Source organism: Gymnoscopelus microlampas (assembly GCF_963454915.1).
Source record: "Gymnoscopelus microlampas genome assembly, chromosome: 17".
NCBI lineage: Eukaryota > Metazoa > Chordata > Actinopteri > Myctophiformes > Myctophidae > Gymnoscopelus > Gymnoscopelus microlampas.
In genome coordinates this window covers 5,728,971-5,745,546 of record NC_139954.1, presented here as the reverse complement: position 1 = coordinate 5,745,546, position 16,576 = coordinate 5,728,971, and positions in this window count along the sequence as shown.

The following is a 16,576-nucleotide window of genomic DNA, read 5'->3' as shown; positions in this document are numbered from 1 at the left end:
CAATCAACAGCACTGCCCACCAATAAGTCACAATCCACTCAGCAATGGTTTTCAACAGCTCAGTGATGCTGTGATGCTCAGGTGGGTTGCCCTCCGTACTAGTGGGATTGCTTTCTTTGGCAGATTTCAGTTTGCACCTCTTGCCATCATCCTCATCAGCATTATAGCAGGAGGAGTCTTTGCACTGATCTCTGTAGCCACAGTCACAGTCTTCATCTTTCTCTACGAGCCCATTACCACAGATAGGCCGGACAGATTTAACAAAGCAAAAGTGCATCCTCCTCATCAGATTCTTGCTCATGGCATCGATGCTGCATGACGAGAACTTCCTGTTGTTGGGACTGTCCCCTGATGAGCTTTCCGGATACATGATGTAGTTCCCCTGTCCCTTTCCTGGGGTGCATTCAGGCGTTTCATCATGAGGAGCGCCAAAGCTGTGTCCGACCTCATGGGCTAAGGTGAGATGTGAGACCTTAGGAGGGACATGATTATTGGAGTTCTTCACAGTAACGACGCCTGTGTTCTTAGAATTCTTTTTGTGTAACCACCCATGCTTGTCACAGACGGCTGATTCCCAAGCAGCTCCGATCACAGACCCAAAGTTTCTGTTGGTGAAGACATAGGCCAAACAGTAATTATCATGGTTCTGTTGTGAGAAAAGGGTCATAAACTCTGCCAGACTCAGGTCGGGAAAGCGAAAAGGATTGGACTCGTCATTCACGGCGCTGGTAGTGTTGATGATCATCGTTTTCACCACAAAGTTGATGTTGCGGATGCCATTGAAATCTATGCGCTGATAAATGGAGTTGATAAACTTCACATGGTTGGCGATCTGATCCATGACCTTCTGCCTTGTGCCGTAGTATTCGAAGAAGAGGTGGTCAGTCTGGATTAAGAGCTCACAGGTGGTCCTCTGATTCTGTATGGTGACTGGACCAGGAGCGCCGTCCACCAGTGGCTCGTGAACTGGATCCTGGTACTGAGGCAGTGGCTCGTGGACTGGTTCCTTGCGGTACATCTGCATCCCCTCGAACCCTAACTGTTCAGTACGGCCACTCTCATAAGTATAATTGATGTCATCCTCATGATAGATGACAGAGTGATAGGACACATTCCTCTCTTTGAAGTACCTCTCAGAGGGCTCAACGTAGTATGTACCCTGATGCGTTTCGATGTAGCCCTCAAAACGGCCATCAATCACAGACCCATGGGTATAGGTATAGGTACCATTGTCACTGTTGTTGAATGTTCCTCCAGTATAAATGAAGTCAATATCTCTGATATCCATGGGCAGATCATCGGATACCTCTATGGTGACATCTGGAGAAAACTGGGCAGTGTCCCTCTTCATCTGCAGGTTAAAGTCCCTTCCATAAGAGCGGAAGTGCAGCTGGAGCATCTTGTCCTTGACTAGTGACTGCTGTTGGCACAGGGCTTCTGTGTCATATGACAGGCCCTCATAATGACGGATGTATTTGTTGAGAGGATACTGTCCTTCAATATTCTGTAGAGAGAAAAGCACGAGCAACAGCTGTATACATATAATGCTGAAGAAATTCATCGTGAGCTGAAGATACTAGCTATAGCCGTATGTGGTACACCGGTGGGTAAAATAGTTTGCTTTGTTCACTCTTAATGCACAACTAACATCGACATGAAATGACTAGCACCGACTATCTCATTATTTGACTATTCATCCTCTTTTGAGCAAGCAGCCTGTGACGTAAGCCAACTGATGACGCGGTTATTGTGATGTCAGATCTCATTCTATTCCCAATAGAATAGAATAGTATAGAGCACCGAAGTCTTGACGTCACTGCCGCTAGAGGGCGCTATCCCCCTAGGTCGAGGCGTTATTTTTTGGGTTGAAATCCCCATAGGGGAATCTCAGATCTTCTCATACTGTATTGTAATATACTAGAAGTTCGGGCCGCTACGCGGCCCGAACGTCTAGCGTGACGCGTCGTTCACTTTGCAGTGCCACCTTACAGGCACCTCACAGTGTGAGAGAGAGTTTTGTGCTCTCCTAAATCCACGGCAGGCTTTGAAAGTACCCACTTCAGAAAGAGGTGACGTGCATCACCTCTCCAATGACCAAAACCCACTATGGAAGCCGTCGAACTGGTGCGATCTGACGGCATCCTAGAATTTATAGGTAGGATGTGATGTCATATTCCGTCTCATCGTGATGTCAGATTACGTCACACTGGCGTGATGTCAGATTACGTCACACTGGCTACATACATACTGACAACCGACATGGCGCAGGATTCAAATTGTATATATATAGATGTAATATCTGTTTGTAATATATGTAATATCTGTTTGTAATATATTGTAACATCTGTTTGTAATATATCTGTTTGTAATATATACTGTATATATATATATATTGTAATATATGTAATATATATATTGTAATATATGTAATATCTGTTTGCTTATGCTTGTAATATATGCTTCATGTTGTGATTTGTTTGTGCCTGATGCCATGATGACACATTGACAACACACTCCATATTTGGGCGTAGCTGCTTTGGGAACTCCTTAGTATATGGTTATGGCAGTCATGGTGACATGAGTGTGATGGCGTGGTCCAACCGCCCCCCTGTCCTCTCTAAAGCCAATTTTAATATAGGAGTGGTGTATTTTATTATGAGTAACTTTTATTTGAATAATAACAAATGAGAATGTAGATTCTACATTCTCATTCGTTATTATTCAAATAAAAGTCAGTAATAATAGGTTCCCCAATAGGCAATTTGCGAACCATTCAGCACCATCGACAGAACCATTCAAAAAGTGGAGAGTCCTAGCGTTCCCAAAGAGGCAAATATTCCATGCAAAAAAACGATTGAGAAGGGAGACCTCTGTTCAATGCAAAATAGCAGTTTGAATGGCTTCAAACTGCTATTTGTATTACAACTTTTTGTTTAGGCAAACAAACAGACAAACAAACAAACAAACAAACAAATGCCTTAAAATTGGACAACCTGTAAGATGTTAAGCCAAGTGTTTGTTTGTTTGCCTCCGTTTGAATGCATTATGACTATTTGTTTGCATTGCACAGGGATATTTATGGAAAAACACATGGGCAGGCAGCCTAAGCCTGCACGAACGCACGCACGCGCGCGCACACACACACACACACGCACACGCACACGCACATACCCACAGTGTGGTTGTATTGTATTCGTCTATCATAAGCATTTGTGTAACAAATGGACTTTACATTTTCCACTCACATTTTTTATGCAAACGTCCAAAAACAACAACAGCAAAACAAAACACGTTATTTTGCCTTGTTGAAAGCACATAACCTGCAGTGCAGGTGAAATGATGCCGGCCGATAATTAAACAGCACATTAAAAACTATCAAACGTGCACATGGTCAGCTGGCATTCTTTTTGCACTTTTTCTGTTTTTCATGTGTCTAGGAGGTTTATAGAACATTATTAAGCCCCCAGGTGGTGTTTTTCTGGTGTTTTATGTCTTCTCTGACTACTTTGAGTTTCTTCCTGGAGGCCGAAACCTTGAGGGTCAAACGTGCCAATAGAAAAACAGCTTTTTAGTGACATAGTAAAAACATGCCCTCCCCCTCATTATCATAACACAGCAGGTGTGGGCATGAGGAGGAGGAGGGACTAGGACAGGTGGCTGGTGCTAAGGTGGTGGAGGAGGTGCTAAGGTGAGAACCAGGTACACTTAATGAACTGGAGGTGTGTCCACATAAAAACATAATTTTAACACTTTCTGTACTCCTAGTATAACCATAATGCCTGATGATTATGTTTTATGGGGGGAAAAATCACAGAAAATCACGGCACCCCGTCTTTAAAGTATTGACGGTGATGGAGCTGTTTTTTCCTTATCACCCACACAAAGTACCAGACACTTTCTAAAGGCGACAAAGAAAATTCAGACTCGGAGACAAGCAGCCATTTGGTTATAACGATTACATTCAGACAGAGAGACTGGAAAGGTTACAGTATCACAGGTATGGTAGGTATCATCGGTCGTGTCTCTCTGAAGTTGAATAGAGAAAGCATTGGATTTTAACAGCGTCCGTTAACATAAACATATGACATCATGGAAGACAGATCAAGGGTCCAGCCGTCGGAGGTGTAATCCTGCCATTGGTGGAGAGTGATGATTACGTCGTCGTCAGATGAGGATGATGATGATGAGGATGGTAGATGATGAAGATGATGATGGTAGTCTGACAGTTTATCTTTGGACACATGTCTGGGTCAACACTTTGACCTCGGCTCTGACCGGTCACTGGTCAGTGGTGACTTTGTGATACTGAAAGAAGGGTTAGCGTAGAGAAGAACACCTAGATACAGTGTTCTCAAAACATTTCCATATTGACATAACTTGAGAAGCCAACAGATAGCCACAGAAAGCCTGTAGCTAGTTTGACCTTGCATAGACAGAGAGATAATAGGAGAGTACAGAAGCACATTTAACATGACTGAATTAGGCCAATATGACACCATTATATTAATTTGACATTTAAAGCAGGTTTAGGACACTAGACAAATTATGATAACAAGATTAACTCTATCAGACGGTTTAAGTTGTTATATGTCTGACAATACACACAAATCCAACATATTAGTAGCTATGATAAACATTAATTTATGCAACACTGAAGGCAGTTGCTGTCAATCAAGTCTATGAAGCCATCTATATGAAATCTATGAAAAAGTTGAATCTGTAACACAATTCTATACAATATGTAGATGTTCCCAGCTTCATCTCTCTCTCTCTCTCAGCTATAAGGGGTCCTTGGGCTGAAAAACATTGAAGACCCCTGATTTAAAGAAATGCATATTTTGTGCAAATGGGTGTGCTGATGCGGTACAATGGATGAGGCCCCGGGGTCCCTACGTTTGCTCAGTGGGCGGTCTGAGGTGGGGGGGGGGTTGGCATGGGGGGTGGATGAAGCCCATTGTCACCATGAAATGACCCATATCGCAATAATAGCACTTTTAAGTATGCATGAATTTCCACGGAATACAATGAATTAGCACAGCGTGAAATTATTATTCATAATGTCTGACAAATGGTGGAGGAGGGGGAGCCGCTGATATGAATCCAGCCGAGAGAGAGAGAGAGAGAGAGAGAGTTTCAAGCGCACACGTGTTGCTTCACAAATTGTAGATTTGCTATTTTCACAATGAGTTATTTTTATTATTTTTTATTCTTCTGGAAAATCTTTGAAAATGTCAACATTTCAATGCAGCAATGCATTGGTGTTACAAAGAAGATGTACTTTGTTAATTTTGAGTAGACTTTGTTAATTTTGACGGACGGACAGACCGACAGACACACACAGAGAGACAGACACACGGAGAGACAGACACACAGAGAGACAGAGAGAGGGAGAGACACAGTCAGTCAGACAGACAGAGAGACAGACAGACCCGAGTGAACAGAGGTAATGCTGTAATGACAGACAGAACACTTTCATATATTTCATATTCATAAAACCCTGAGGCGACACTCAGGGGACCAAAGATGATGCCAGCTGTAAAGCTGTAGCCTAATTAATCAGCTGGATTGTACAGCATCACCACCGGTGTGAGCCAAAACCTTTTTTATTATTTTTCATCTCTGTTTTTTTTACTGTGAATTACAGTACAGCATCTCCAACTTGGATGCCAATCTGGTACATGAGCTTCAGAATGATGACGATAATGCGACGGAAAAGTAAAGAAACTAGAAAAGTGCATTTTTCGGAATGCATAGGCCAGTGTTGATTTTGACAGCAAATTTTGATTTAGTTTTAGTCATAGTCTTTTGAATAAAATTCCATTTAGTTTGAGTCATATTTTAATCACCTGAAATGTTTTAGTTTTTGTATAGTTTTAGTCAACTAAATATCATAAGATTATAGTCGACTAAATCTACAGTTGATTTAGTCGACTAGAATGTATTTTGGCGGTGCCTTGATGGTGTCGTAATGGCTGATTTTACACTTGGTTGTATGATGAAAATAGCCGATCTACAAGCTCACAACGCGTCGCAGTGCGACACGTTGTGAGCTTGTAGATCTGCTATTTTCAGAGCGCAACACCGGAGCGCAACCAAACATAAAATCGGCTACCTTTTTTCACTGACAAAAACTAAATAAAAACAAAACCATGATGACTAAATATATTGACAATTTCGTCAACTAAAAAAAAAACGGACTAAAATGTTAGTGAGGGACTAGTGGAGAAGAGATCCAGTAGAAGTAAGGCAAGTTATTTTACGTTTGGTTGAGCTCGGGTGTTGCACTCTGAAAATAGCAGATCTACAAGCTCACAATGCACCGCACTGTGAGCTTGTAGATCGGTTATTTTCAGCATGCAACCAAGTGTAAAATCAGCCATTACGACGCCATCAAGGCACCGCCAAAGTTGTCTACAAAATCAACTGTAGTTTTACTCGACTAAAATCTTATGATATTTAGTTGACTAAAACTAGACAAAAAATACAACATTTCAGGTGACTAAAATGTGACTAAAACTAAATTAAATGTTATTCAAAAGACTATGACTAAATCAAAAATGTGCTCAATCAACACTGGCAGGCACTTTAGCATTGCGGTACCCGAGTGTCTAACTCCATGTTGTTTTGAATGTTCTCCCAGCTAGCTACGTAGCTATCTCTTTTTCATATATCGGGAGGACGATCCCATTAAGTGAAACTCAAACATCATGCTTCATCATTAGACCATTACTGCTCCTATGTAATCCAGGGTTTATGAATTAAATTACCTGTGTCCTACATGACTTTAATGGACTCCTGGAGAGAGGAGCTTTAAGCCCAGCGCCAAGGCTAACGATATGAACAAGCTAATTCCCCAGGGTTTGCTCATTAAGCTACCTTAACCTTTAAGCATTCGCAGCACGTCCTCTTCTGAAGGGGTGAAGGGCTTTTATGATGAGGTGGGAAAGTTGGAGAGTTTTATTTCATGTCCAAAACTGTTACTTTTCAGGGAATGCACAAAAAAAAAAAAACCTGTTCCGATGGATCCAATTATTGAGCCACAAGCTCTTTGTAATATTTTTAATTGGTTCAATATGTAAAACACAAAACAAAAAACGGACAGATAAAACACATATACTCTTGAACAATGAAGCAGGGCATTGATTTATGGAGAAAAAACCCTGACAGCAACGATATAATTGCCTGCTGAGTACAAGCTGCGTTAAGAGATCATTCAGGACAATAGGGCCTGATTCACTAAGTAATTTTGTAATCAAGGGCTTTTACACAAATGCCGACGTTACAAGCCTTTTCTTGTCCGTGAATTTAGAATTCAGTTGACACATTTAGTACCTAATAGGCTCTATGCCATTTTGGAGAAAAATTGGGCCTCTTCTGACTTCCTTCACAGGTGTTACCAATGATACTAATGAAGGCTCTGTTCCATTCTGGTCAAACAGTGTCAGGGTGCTGATATTGTGCATGTTGGCTCACTAGAAATACTAGTTGGTCTCAAAGTGTGGTCCAGGGACCCTCATGGTTCCTTGAGAGGGTGTAACTCTGAGAGTGTACAAATGGAACCAAATGGACCATTTGATTACATTTGTACACTCTCAGAGATATGGGGGTCCTTGAAATTACAAAGTTTGAGAACCACTGTGCCACACTAAATGGAACAGAGCCTTCATTAGTGTCATTGGTAACACCTGTGAAGGAAGACATGACATGAACGCAGTATACCGTCTGATGAGGATACGGCATGGATGAAATCTAGCTGCGTCCAAATTCCAATGTACAGGCCAGTGGAGGGTTCGTCCAAAGGACAGATTCCTATCATAATCAATAAAGCTCTGACAAAAGAATTATCGGATAATGGCGGATTCTAGCATAATCTTTTTACCTCGGCAAAGATGAGTGAGAAATTGTTCAGTAGAAAGGGCTTCTGTAATATCCATTCCAAGTTGTATTGGCCTTCGGTCGTATGGTCAAACTTTGTGAACAAACTTCTTATTCTCATTATACATGTGAGAGTTGGCTATTAACTATCTACACAACGCCTCAAACTGCGAGGCGTTGTGAGCTTGTTGCCTCTTTCTTACATTATTTGACAATTTGCCCAATGTTTGACCCGTAACAGCCTTTTTCGGAATGTCTCAAGTAAAGTACAAATACCTCAAAATTGTACTTAAGTACACTACTTGAGTACATGTACTTAGTTGCTTTCCACCACTGGCTATTTGTATGTGTTGATGACAATGTGTTAAGACCTGTGTTAAGATCTGTGTCACTTTAGATTTATTTGGCTATTACAAGCTCATATCGCGGCACCGAGTGCCGCTCAGGTCTTAATGGGTTAATATTCTTTTCTCTGTTGATGAATTGAATACATAGAGGACCACCATGGAAACAAGTCCCAGGTCCCCAGGACTTTTCTGTGCATCCTTTTAGCCCAAAAATATCTCTAGTCTACCTCAGTGCTGTTTACATTCTGGTTTTACAAACTCATTAACTGCCAGAGTTAAAACATTGTCCATAGCTGCCCTTGTATATGCTGTTAGCTCTAGTGTGTGATGGTGCAATGAAGTCATCAGGCCGGGATGCCCTTACAGTCCTTTGTAATTCCCAGCGGAATATCCCTGTGCATCATGGATACTCTCTCTCCTCTCTCTACTTTTTAATGTGTCACACAAACTCTAGCAACTCAGCATGGCTCCATACACTACAGTCCAGGTGTCCTTCAGGCTATATACTGTATCTCCACTAGCTTTGGTGTGTGTGTGTGTGTGTGTGTGTGTGTGTGTGTGTGTGTGTGTGTGTGTGTGTGTGTGTGTGTGTGTGTGTGTGTGTGTGTGTGTGTGCGTGTGAGCGCGCGCGCGTGCATGCGCGTGGTGCAATGAAGCCATCACCACGAGGGCCTGCGGTGGAGAGCTCCACTGGGGGGCGGGGGGCGGGGGCTGTGAAAACAAGGTGACTCCCCATCCATCACACAAGTTTATCTGCTAAGTCTCTTATCACACTGGCACCCCATGTTCCCTGTGAACACGCACGCACACACACACACACACACACACACACACACACACACACACACACACATACACATACACATACACATACACATACACATACACATATTTTAATATAATTGTGAGGACACACACTTTTTTATTTCAAATAGCCAAAAATAGTAGCCAAAAAAATTGCAGATCTACAAGCGGCTAATCGTCTAGAACGGCTATTTTTCCGGGTGTGACACTGGCCACGCAACTAAAGTATAAATTGAGCAATGACTGCAACCCCTAACCCCTAAACCTTTGGTCCTCACAAGTATAGTAATGCACACACGCACACACACACACACACACACACACACGCGTGCACACATACGCGCGCATAGCCTCACGTAGCCAGACAATATCACACGACACACTGCGTGGATATTAGTCTGGTCCCTATCAACGGTAGATTTTCTTCCAAGGGGCGGTTACAAAAAGATCCAAACGGACTCTATTGGTTAGACCTAAACCAATCAGAGCAGTGCTTCCTTGAACGAACCAATCAGAGCAGTGCTTCCTTGTACGTCATTGCTCCAAATAAACACACTCGCATGCACACACACACACACACACACACGCGCGCGCATGCACGTACACTCGCATGCACACACACACACACACACACACACACACACACACACACACACACACACGAATGCACGCACGCACGTGCACACACGCAGGCATGTACGCTCGCGCGCACACACACACACACACACACACACACACACACACACACACACACACACACACACACACACACACACACACACACACACACACACAGCTGGAGCAGGGACACAGACAGAATGAAAGACAATTAGGAGAGTAGTTAGGCTGTGCAAGGTGGCAAAGAATTGAGTCAAGAGCTCTACTGCTGGGTTAAAGATTCATCTAAGTGGCCCTTTCTACCCTATAGACAATTAAGTTGTGTTATCCGAATATCTATGAATATTTGATGGAAGCATAAATTCAGCGGGCGCTACCAGACTTTTTTTTTGTGGGGGGAGAGGACAAACAACACTATTCATAATGAATAAGGCATCAGCCGCAGCAGTGATCCTGCCAACAGAAATGTCCTGGAGACACAGCAAGACAGCAAAGCATCCTACTGCACACCACACTGCTAGAACAGCCATACTTTTTTTTTTGTCAAAACAGCGAAAGCATTTTTCCTAACCAATTAAACTCAATATAGTTCCTATGACAAATAGCTAAAATGCCCAAGCTCACAACATGTCGCATCATGACGTGTGGTGAGTTTGTAAATCAGCAATTTCTGTATTTTACCCATTAAAGGGGAATTTTGGACTAGCCTTTTTCTTACCTTTTGTACTGTATGATATTACTGTTATTATATCCTAGGATAAGTGGTACAGTAGAACATGTTCATAACTCCATACCGAGTCCACCGCAGCTAAAAACCTGAGCGGACGGCCCATGCTCGAGATCGCGTATTTTAATAGCTTTTTTAAATCACCCCATTTTTTACACCCAGTGCCAATTATCTATGTAATCCTGGGCACTACCTTCCCTCTGCCAACCTAGGGAGGCCAGGGCCGAGCTCATGCCTCCTTCAATGCATGAGAGACAACTGACCTTCTTGTCACCTGACAGGGGAGAGTTTCCCTGGTTGGACGTAGCGCGTGGAAGGAACACGTTATTCCAACCAATTCCCTTCCCCTCCATCAGGCGCCCCGGCTGGCCAGTGGGAGGCAGTATGGTGACCAGGATTACTGCATGTTTTTGTGAGGGTATTAACTACCCTAGGGACATGCTTTAATAGCTTTTTTACTAGTATTTTTCTTTTTTTTGTGAGATCCGACACAATCACAATCACAGAACACTGTCCCACAGTGTTTGTCTTGAATGCGCCCCATCGAAAGTCTCGCTAGACGAGATTTCACCCGTGACAGTGAAATCTTGGCCAGCGAGAATTCCGGTATGGGCCGTCCGCTCGGGTTTTTAGCTGCGGTGGACTCGGTATGGAGTTATGAACATGTTCTACTGCCTAACTTGTCCTAGGATATTATAACATCATATAAAGGTTAGAAAAAGGCTAGTCGGAAATTTCCCTCTAAGACCTGAGGCCGAAATACCTTCTAAATCAGTAGTTCTCAAACTTGTATGTGCCAAGGACCCCCAAATTGAAAGGTATTTGGTCGCGGACCCCCCCCCCCCCCCCCCCCATCTGAAAATGTTTTGTGCCAGGAACCCCCAGATGAAAAAGATTTATTGTGTTAAAAAAAACGAAATTATTCAACATTTTTTAAACACTTGCAGAGGCATTGGCACAGCACCCAACCCCCCCGCTCATAAAATAATCTCCTGTGTGAGTATTTTGTCTTTTGACCTTTTTAGCTTATTGTTTTTGGCATTGATTGGACCACTGCCTCCAACACTGTATATCAGTGTAATTATTGTAGACTTTAAGTGCCAAGTCCAGTTATTATGGCCTGACAGAGAATCGATCAGAACGATGTGTTCCGTGTTATGCATTTAGGAACAGTAACTTTGAAACGTTGACAGTTCGCATTATAGCCTTTTTTTTTTTGAGCACCACTGATATAGAAACATACGTTTTTCAGAAAACTGTTGGGATTTAGAAGACATTAAAGGGGAATTTCGGACTTGCCTTTTTCTTACTTTTATATAACTCCATACCGAGTCCACCGCAGCTAAAAACCTGAGCGGACGGTCCATGCTCGAGATCGCGTATTTTAATAGCTTTTTTAAATAACCCCATTTTTTACACCCAGTGCCAATTATCTATGTAATCCTAGGCGCTACCTTCCCTCTGCCAACCTAGGGAGGCCAGGGCCGAGCTCATGCCTCCTTCAATGCATGAGAGCCAACTGGCCTTCTTGTCACCTGACAGGGGAGAGTTTCCCTGATAGGACGTAGTGTGTGGAAGGAACAAGTTATTCCAACCAGTTCCTATTCCAACCAGTTCCTTTCCCCTCCATCAGGCGGCCCCGGCTGGCCAGGGGGAGGCAGTAGCCGATCTACAAGCAGTAGATTGGTAGTAGTAGTAGCCGATCTACAAGCTCACAATGTGTCGCGATGCGACACATTGTGAGCTTGTAGATCTGCTACTTTCAAATGATTTGAATACATTTTGGTACTTTAAGTACATTTTGATACCAACACTGGACTTTTCCTTGTAACAGAGTATTTCTACATTGCAGTATTGATACTTTTACTTTGGTGGAAATCTAACTAACAGTGTCTTTCCATGTTGGATGCACCCATGCACGACACACTGTTATTGTCTCCGCCAGGCCGAAAGGCATGGCGAGATAGTATGTTTTGCACCCTGTCCATCCGTCCGCGTCCGTCCGTCCGTCCTTCTGTCTGTGAGCAGATGATCTCCGGCACCGTTGGCCCGGTCGCAGTGAAACTGCACACACACTCCCTGGATGCCAATTCAGAACATCTGGCCCGAATTTTTCAGATTGGCCTGTTATAGCGCCACCAGGAGGCCGATTTGTGCAAAACACATTTTTTTATACTACTCCTACAGTACAGAGTTTGTCCAAACGTCACACAAATCGGTACACAGTATCTCTAGTCATGTCATGTGATCAACACGGATCTGTCCGATTTCTCATATTTCATCCTGATTGCCTAAGATTGGCTTCCAAAGTTTGCAGTATTGGTTCGTTTTGAACAAAATGCCTCAAATCATGAACGCAGCATGCAATTTCAGTGACATTTTGCACGCATAGCCGAGGAAGAAATGCCACCCTTTTCACATTGGCCTGTTATAGTGCCACCAGCAGGTCTAATTTAGTAAAACACATTTTTTGGAACAAAATGCCTCAGATCACGAATGCAGCGTCCGATTGCCGTGAAAGGCCTAAGAAGAAATGCCACCCTTTTCACATTGGCCTATCATAGCGCCACCAGGAGGCCACAATAGCGTACCTGACCTGGCGGAGACCTGTGCTCCTAGGAGCACTTTTTCTAGTTGTATGATAGTGTTGTTGTCGAGCAGAAACTTGTTGCCGTCGTTTCTTCGTAAATGACTTGATCATACTAGAGCGTCACGCCAAAGGGTCAAAAGTAGCAGATCTGCAAGCTTGAAACACGCTCTGAGCTTGTAGATTCCACCTGACAGAGACGAGATGCAGTTACCCTTCACTGTATTGTGCGTGCGTGCGTGTTATAAAACACATGACAATAAATGTGAACAGAGTGGACTGAATACCAATAGATGTGATCACCACACAATACTTAAATACATGAACTTGTGGACTGAATACCAATAGATGTGAGGCCATTGAACATTGCCTTTCAACTGAAATAAACCAGTTTTTAGTCATTGTATTCTGTTGCTTGTGACAAATTCCTATTGAAGAGAAACAGTTTTTTTTATGAAAAAAAAAGTGTCGGTTTGCTATGAGAAGACTACAAAACAGGGCCATTAATTTCTTTTCAACTCTTCTCAGCACTGATTAGTTTTTTGTTTTTTGTTTTTTGTTTGTGTGTGAATTGATTACTTTTATGCAGCCTGGGGACATATCCACAGTTTAGAAATGATTTTCATGTGAAGCCAAGTTTGGTGAAACTATTCAACTGAAGAGAAACAATTTAGGCATTTATCAGACGCTCTTTATCCAGAGCGACTTAAGCCAGGTAAACTCATTCATCTAATGCAGAGAGACAGTGTGGTGTACCGCTCACAAGTTGTGAGCTTGTAGATCGGCTATTTTCAAATAGCCGAGGTATAAAATAAGGCTAAAGTGGTTAATGTATGTTTTATAATGGAATAATTTCTATCTGCAAAGTAACAAGTAACTAAAGTTTTCAAATAATTGTAGTGGAGTAAAAGTACAATATTTGCAGAATAAAGATAACTAAAAGTACTGAAAATTGGAAATACTCCAGTAAAGTAAAAGTACCTCAAAACTGTACTTAAGTACAGTACTTGAGTAAATGTACTTAGTGACTTTACACCACTGAGTAAAGTAATGGCATTCCTGGAGGTGTATGTAGAAACCTTGTGTGTTGTTCTTAAACCGATTAAATAATGTTGTTTTGACTTAGAGCAGCTGCCCACTTATAATGACACTTATCATGCACATTCCATCAAAGAAAAACAAACAAAGAAAAACAAAAATACCACATCTGGTGTCATACGTAAAAACAAAAGGTGAAGTACTTTCCCTTTGAGTCCAAAGGATACAATGGCAGGATGGTTTGTCAGTAACAAATAGCAGCATTTGTAGGGTAATAGTGTTGGTAATAGTATGCATGGTCCTGCTCTGGTCTGATGCTTCCTCTTTCCTGGCAAAATTGTGCACCACAGTTTGCTGCCTCGATTACACAGGGGGTCCTTCGCACAAAATGGACACTTTGTTTCTGACACCTGAGCCACAGTGGCTGTCGGGTGGAAACCTTGTAAGTCCAAAACCATTGCTTTTAACTCATTAAAGGGGAATTTTGGACTAAGGTTTTCTTACCTTTTCTATGACGTTATGATATCTTAGGATGAATGGTACAGTAGAAACATGTCATAACTCCATCCCGGGTCCGCCACAGCTTAAAACGTGCGCCAATAGGCCTAGCGCTAGATCGCGTATTTTAATAGCAAAAAAAAGAAAAACACAAGTCTCGCTAGACGAGATCGAGATTCTCTCGAGATTTCAATCTCTGTCACTTTTAGATTTGAGCTAAAAAATATTATTTTCCTATATAATTTGACTATTCAAAAATAGCAGATATACAAGCTCGGTGCCGCACTACAAGCTTGTACATCTGCTATTTTTGAAAAATTGTGAAACTATGTGCAAATCTTTTAATATATATTGTTTTAAAGCGGACATTTTAAACTCAAATCTTTGCTTCTGAGGGTCCCTGGAACAACGTATTTTGAGATGGGGGTCGGCGGCCAAATGCATATCATTTTGGGTGTCCTTGACATGAAAAAGTTTGAGCACCACTGATATAGAAACATACGTTTTTTTTCCAGAAAACTGTTGGGATTTAGAAGACATTTGTAGAATCGGCTTCAGGCCTTAATGGGTTAAGGAAAAAAAACTGACTTCCAAATGGATCCAATGTAGTTATTATTTAGTCACACGCTCTTGTAAATACTTTTCACTGGTTCAATATTTATAAAACCACATTTCCATCCAGGCAGCATCTACAAGGTCAGCTATTTAAAAAAAAAAAGGGGGCGGGGAAACATATTTGAAAAAATGTAGTACTTTTACCAGTTGGTACTGTATATTTTTATGCCAATACCATTGCATATATACGCATGTATATTTTTAATACAGACCTTTTACTATATATTATATTATATATTATATATATATATTATATTGTCTGTCTGCCTGCTTGCTTGTTCAGCTGTTTTTGTGGTATTGCTACTGTACTTTTACTTACAGTAGGTAAAACAATCTGTGAACTCCGCCCACGGCCACTACTGCTTAGAACCCCACCTGGAAAACACAATAAAATGCCTTTAGCTCTAACTCTTAAGAACAGTGGTTCTCTACCTGTGGGTTATATATGATTATTTGGGGGATCCCCAGTTCAGATATGATTAATTTAGGGGGTCCCCAGTTCAAATATGATTTGATTATGTTGGGGTACCCAGTTCAATTAGGATTATTTTAGGGGGTCCCCAGTTCAAATATGAACGGACAGCATATACAGCAAAGTATTCACATACACATGCATTACACAGACCACAGGTTTTTATGTCATAAACATAGTGGAGGTTGAGTGGATTTTGTTGTTTTAATTTGGAATTAGTACACAAGGCTAACTGTAGAACAAACATTACTTTACTCATACATACCTTACACAGACTACAGTTAATGGTGGAAAGCAACTATACCTTCAATTAAGTACTGTGCTTAACTTTAATTCTGAGGTATTATAATTTTTTACTTAAGTTATTTGAAAACTTTAGTTACGAGTAGATTTAAGTTATTACAAAGCATACATCAACCACTTTAATTCCTATGTTATTCTGACTTTTCAAAATTAGCAGATCTACAAGCTCAAAACGCAACAGAGTATTTCTGCATTGTGGTATTGCTACTTTTACTACGGTAAAAACAAAACAAAAAGTTCATAAATAACTGGTAGACCTTTTCTTTTTCATGTTTTTCTTATCAGCGACACACTGACGGCTTTCTTTATTCATGTCTTCCTGGCTGCTCTGAAGGCAGGTTCTGTTATCCCGCGGCTTCTTTGATCAAAACACATTTTAGCTCCAGTCTCCACCTCTGAAATATCACTCTGGGAAAATAATGATTCAACCTGTTGCAAGGTTACATTTTTAACCCATTAAGACCGGGAAAGAATCTGTGTCATCTTTATATTTCTTTGGCTATTCAAAAATAGCAGATCTACAAGCTCATAGCGCGGCACCGAGTGCCGCGCTACGAGCTTGTAGATCGTTTTTTTTTTTAAATCTTTGAATATATATATTTTTTAAAGAAAACATTTGTAACACAAATCTTTGCTTCTGGGGGATTCTACTAATCCTATCAGCTTTCTGAAACACGTATGTTGAAGTGGTT